The sequence below is a fragment of the Nipponia nippon genome, unplaced genomic scaffold (genome assembly GCF_047370975.1).
Source record: "Nipponia nippon isolate SJK-2023a ecotype South Korea unplaced genomic scaffold, ASM4737097v1 scaffold_6, whole genome shotgun sequence".
Classification (NCBI taxonomy): Eukaryota; Metazoa; Chordata; class Aves; order Pelecaniformes; family Threskiornithidae; genus Nipponia; species Nipponia nippon.
Window position 1 is genome coordinate 47,684,229 of NW_028262380.1, and position 6,506 is coordinate 47,690,734.

Here is a 6,506-nt window from a genome sequence, read left to right on the forward strand (position 1 = left end):
CACAGCCTGTCAATTAGCTCCTCTTTTCCAGGGGAAGCTTTATCTCCTAATCATGTATAAACAGATAATAAACATTAAAGCACAATAGGGTAAAACTATCCAGTTCACAGTACCTTCTTCTACAGACTTCAATTTGAAAAAACCCAAACAAAACAGATACATTTCTTCTTCAGGCAGCACATGTTCCACCCTTGGATGACCTGTTTGAGACTGTTAATGTCTTTTTTGCTGGGGTCATGGCAATGCAAGGCCCTACTGTTACTTTTTCCCAATGTTTTATAGCATGTGATACTTTCCCTTTAACCAGTTTTGAGAAAAATGTCTCTTCCTGCTAAAAATTAATGAACAACAAAAAGAGAAGCCCGGACTAGTTGAGCAAATACCTCAACAAAATGTTTCTGACAATGTTGTGGTGCTTCAGTAGATGGCGTCCACTGCCAGGCTGAGGGCGGATCCAGCAGAGCCAGCACAGGTCTGGAGAGCTGCAGGTCGTGGCTTTGGGGACAAAAGTCTCATACCCTTTGCAAGACTAACACAAGTTCAGCAACCCATCTCATCACCTCCCTTTAAGTTTCAACTGAGAGAAGCTAGGATTTCCTTTTCTACAGTGTGTTCCTCCATCCTGTTTCGTTATGATTTTACAAAGTGAATTGAAATTGTTTTTCAGATGGACAGTATTTTACCCAGGTGGTATTACAGTGGGACATGCAGGTACCCCTCAGGCGGGCTCACATGCAAAGCAACCACTACAGCTTTATCTTGTGAGCCTTGCAGAGCTTTCAAAACCTGACACAACAGTCTAATACGATATCCTTTTTGTTTTCTTCAAGACTGTTATAACATTCTACATAGATTGTAGCAACAGGGGGAGAAAATATTAGCACCCTGCAGCCTTTAATTAGAAAACATAACATCATCTGACACAGAACAGGCTCTTCCATTAGACAAGAAGGAACATAAAAAACGGGGACTGGCAGCTGTGCCAGTGAAGAGCTACCCAGTCAGATTTATTGGTTGGCTACTGCGTAATCTCCCATGTTGCAGCAGCAATTCATTTTGTAGGTCCTTTCTGAACAATTTATTGGAGAGTTTTTAGCCTGTTGAGCCAGAAATGAAGAAAGCATAATGAAAGAACATGAATCAGTGGCTTTTTAAAGTGTTGGGTTCATTTTGGCTCTTTTTGATAGGTTATGGCACTCAGTCAGAGAGTAATGTTTCCTACTGTTGCAGTGCCATGTTGCCAGGAAAAATGCGGTCGAAAGATAAGGAAGTATCATAGTTCATAGAATCACAGAATCATTTAGGTTGGAAAAGACCCTTAAGATCATCAAGTCTAACCATTAACCTAGCACTGCCAAGTCCACCACTAAACCATGTCCCTAAGCACCACGTCTACCCGTCTTTTAAATACCTCCAGGGATGGGGACTCAACCACTTCCCTGGGCAGCCTGGTCCAATGCTGGACAACCCTTTTGGTGAAAAAGTTTTTCCTAATATCCAACATAAACCTCCCCTGGTACAACTTGAGGCTGTTTCCTCTTGTCCTACCGCTTGCTACTTGGGAGAAGAGACCAACACCCACCTCGCTACAACCTCCTTTCAGGTAGTTGTAGAGAGTGATAAGGTCTCTCCTCAGCCTCCTTTTCTCCAGGCTAAACAACCCCAGTTCCCTCAGCCGCTCCTCATAAGACTTGAGCTCTAGACCCTTCACCAGCTTCCTGGCCCTTCTTTGGACACACTCCAGCACCTCAATGTCCTTCTTGTAGTGAAGGGCCCAAAACTGAACACAGTACTCGAGATGCGGCCTCACCACTGCCGAGTACAGGGGGACAACTGCTTCCCTAGTCCTGCTGGCCACACTATTCCTGGTACAAGCCAGGATGCTATTGGCCTTCTTGGCCACCTGGGCACACTACCAGCTCATATTCAGCCAGCCGTTGACCAACACCCCAGGTCCTTTTCCGCCAGGCAGCTCTCCAGCCATTCCTCCCCAAGCCTGTAGCATTGCATGGGGTTGTTGTGGCCCAAGTGCAGGACCCAACACTTCACCTTGTTGAACCTCATACAGCTGGCCTCTTTCCATTGATCCAGCCTGCCCAGGTCCCTCTGTAGGGCCTTCCTGCCCTCCAGCAGATCAACACTCCCGCCCAACTTGGTCTCATCTGCAAACTTACTGAGGGTGCACTCAATCCCCTCATCCAGATCATTAATAAAGATATTAAACAGAAGTGGCCCCAATACTGAGCCCTGGGAAACACCACTTGTGACTGGCTGCCAACGGGATTTAACTCCATTCACCACAACTCTTTGGGCCCGGCCGTCCAGCCAGTTTTTAACTGAGCGAACTATATGCCTGTCCAAGCCATGAGCAGCCAGTTTCTCCAGGAGAATGCTGTGGGAAACGGTGTCAAAGGCTTTACTAAAGTCCAGGTAGACAACATCCACAGCCTTTCCCTCATCCACTAAGTGGGTCACCTTGTCATAGAAAGTGAACAGGCTAGTCAAGCAGGACCTGCCTTTCATAAACCCACGCTGACTGGGCCCAGTCCCCTGGTTGTCCCATATGTGCCGCATGATGACACTCAGGATGATCTGCTCCATAACCTTCCCTGGCACCGAGGTCAGGCTGACAGGCTTGTAGTTCCCTGGATCCTCCTTCCGGCCCTTCTTGTAGATGGGTGTCACATTTGCTAACTTCCAGTCAACTGGAAAATTAGTTAAAATGTAACATACCTGGGAATGCAAGAGACAATGGAGATGATTCTCTCCAACTGTAGTGCTGTGTTTTCCAACTGAAAATAAAAGGCAACATTTACCCACAGATACCATAGTGGGAAAATGAATCATGCCCAATAATGAGAGTAAGCAAGAAACCTGTCCTAGGACAAGTACTTCATAAATAAATGTTGACTTTTTCTTGGCATCTTCATGATAAAACAATAATTAATTGTAGCTTAAGAAAATACTGACATCTCCACTTTACAATATATGTACACCAAACCTTAAATTTACACAGTATGAGACGCAGACGAGAAAACAATGTTCGTTTGCAATCTGAGACACTCTTTGATCATTGTAGTTGGAGCTCAGGTGTTCCCCTCCTGTCCCTCGCTGTACTGTTCTCTGCTAATAATTGTGCTCCTAAGATTGCTCATACATTTTATGTTAAACAGAAAAGAAGGCCTGCAGGTAGAAGACCAGAGAGTAATCACCCAGACCCCACACAGTGCCTTCATCAGGATTACTGCAGTGTTACTCTACTTGTTTTATAGGCTTCATGAGTATCATCTTTTTCCCTGGATACAGGCCCAAGCAGTAAGGAAAGAAGAAAGGTGGCCAACACAGAAGTTGGAGTGTGAGATATACTTATTTATTTATTTATTTATTTATTTATTTATTTATTAAACCTGAGGGGCGCGATGATGTGGGAAAGGAAGGCTTTGTGAAAAGGCATATATCTTCACTTTGTGGGCAAGTTTCTTATCCTCTAGATCATTACATAATTGCCCACAAGCACACCTATAACGTGACAGAAGGCAAGGCTGTTAAATCTCTGAATGATTCACTATGCCTTCTGTGGATAAAGGATACTTAATCTTCAATCTCCTAATACAGGTTGTTTGAAAATCAGATTGTTTCTGAACACATTGCATATGAAAATTGCCCTTTATTAAGTTGACTTGCACAAAATATCTGAAAATAACGGGACATAACCTCTTTCCAGGATCCTTACACAGAGTGTTTAGGACTTGTGAGAAACAGATGTGCATTTCTTCACACTTAGTACATTGCGTATTTCAGTGAGATTTATGAAGGTATTTTGATTTTTCACACAGTTCATTACAACACTACTTTCATAGTGACATCGGGGCTGAAGCCAGCAATACTGAACTGAAACGGTTTTATTTCTCATCTGAAAACTATGGCCATGTAGGTTTTGTGTGGTTTTTTTTGTTTGGTTTTTATTTTTAAACAAAAGCTCAAGGACTATTGACTTAATTGGTCATCAGTTCAGGATTATGATTAACACCAGCTAGGAACTATGAACACTTTCAGTCTTTTGTCTGCACTCAGCTAAGTTCTGTCATTTTAAACAAAAGTCAGTTGTTTGAGCACTAGACAAGATACCACACTGCAAAATCAGTTTTGGAAGGCTAGAATGACCCTGAGAACCTGCAGTATAAAAAACCACACAGGCTTCATGCCAGAGGTGTCCAGCACTTGAACGGATAAAAACAAACGTGTGCTAGCATTGGCTGACTGCTGCAAGGTCACAGACCCTCATCACACAAAATCGCTTCCCGTGAGAGTACAATTGTGCTGTACCGTAAAATTTGTACTAGGTGCTTTATATATATTGAAATCCCCATAATCATCTCTGCAAAAAAAACAATAACAAAGGCAATGTCAATCTGACTGCTGGATATCTGGAATAGTCTGGAACAAAACCTTTATAACAGAGAACACACATCTTCATCCCAGAATAATAATCACAAAATTGTTTTCACATTCCCTGGATGTCGTTATCTCCAAAACAGTCACATAGGCAGAAAGACCCATCGACCATTAGATGAAAATGAACACTAGCCTTTTCCTGCTAATAACAAACAAAGAGTGAATTGGTGGAGACAGCATGTATTGTTGCAGTTTTCCCACAACTGTCACCCAAAGCCAGCCAAAAGTCTGAAGAACAATAGAGAAAAAAAATAGTGCCTTGTATGTGCAGCTATAGATTGGAGAATGGAACCACTTTTTTTTCTTTGCAGTTAGATTAGCCTGGCTCTGTTTACTGGCTTATTACTTGCTCCCCTCTCATTGTCAGGTAGGTGCATGGAATGACAACAATTTCAGACTCTCACCCAGGAAAGAAAGGATCTTGTTAATTGAAAAATATTAACACAGACACTCTGTGTGTCCCTGGCACTCAAATAAAACAGGACTAAAAGTCCAGTAATGTCCCTTTACTTGGAGATGATAAGCCAACAGAGTGAGTGACAGAATTAATTTACAATAGCCCATAAGCTCCTATTTGTACCACTATGCTGACTGCCTGATGACTGTCTGGAGAACATGAGTACCAAATTCTCTTCCAGTCCTCATACAGCTAGAACATGATGACCCAACATTTTTTTTTCTTTTTTAATATATGATGGCTCTGGAAATGCACTGAATAACCATTTTACAGTTTCTGACAATACATCTATAGTGTTAACCTGTCTACATGGTGAATGAAAAACACATTAGGATACCGATGCCTCAGCCCTCGCTGTGGCTCCATGGAGATAGATGTTACTGTCAAGGCTATCAAAGTTTCAGAGTACAAGTGTGTATTGCAGTGCACAGCTTGGCTGCAGCACACTCAAATGTTTATTAGCTTTAGATTTTGCTGGAGTTTTGCTCAAATAAAAGGTTCTGGGGCCTCAAGCTCCACCCAGCTCTTATTCATATCAGATGCTAGCATATCCCTTCCTTTTTCCTTCTTGTGCATATGATTGTCTTTCAAGTGTGAGGTTGTAACTGGTCAGATACGTTTTGTACTACCGCTTACATTGAACATTGTAATATATATATTATATATATGTATATAAGAGCTAAATTAACTTTTCTGGGTGCTAATAAACCGTTGCTGCCAATGATGCCTAAAAACATGCAGTTCCTCTAAAAACAAACAAACAAACAAACAAAAAAAACAACCAACCAAACAAAATATAGCCCAATAGCAGCAGGGTGAATTAACAGTCTTCTGGGCAACAGTTTTTATTACTGTACCTAGGTCTAAGACACATACTGCCGTCTCCTGTTCCTACAAACCTGTAGTGAAGGTAAACAAAAAGTCCCCAGATCCTGCAGAATTTAAGTGTGCATTCAGCTGGACTTAGTGGATAGTCCCAAGAGAAATCACAGCAATAAGGATAAGGCCACTACTTTCATGAATAATGCATCTCTCTCTTACATCATCAAATTTGGGGGCAAGGGAGAGACACTATACCTGTAAGATCATTACAGATAAGCTGGTGCTGCATACAGAAGGGAAAAGAATTGAACTACGAGCTGTGCAATAGCTTGTGATATCAACCACAGAGATCAGAGCTGGAGCCCTGACATTCAGTCTTCTGCTCTAGCTGCTGACTTGTTCGCACTTTCCAGCTACATCCCAATTATGACATCCGTAGATGTGTTTGCCAGAATGGCAAAGTTTGCAAGCCCACACTCTCCTAAAAGAAAACGGAGTTCTGCTTGTGTAGCTTATTGTTTGGTCTGTCCCATGTGTAACTTTTCAGAAACGTATATGGAGTTAAAAGCAGCACTATTCCACCCGTGACCTTCCCACTTAGTGACATTTCAAGATAGTTTTCAAGCTACTGGGGAGAGACTTTTTAGTAGGGCCAGTAGCGATAAGACAAGGAGTAATGGTTTTAAACTAGAAGAGGGTACATTCAGACTGGATATAAGGAAGAAATTTTTTACAATGAGGGTGGTGAAACACTGGAACGGGTTGCCCAGAG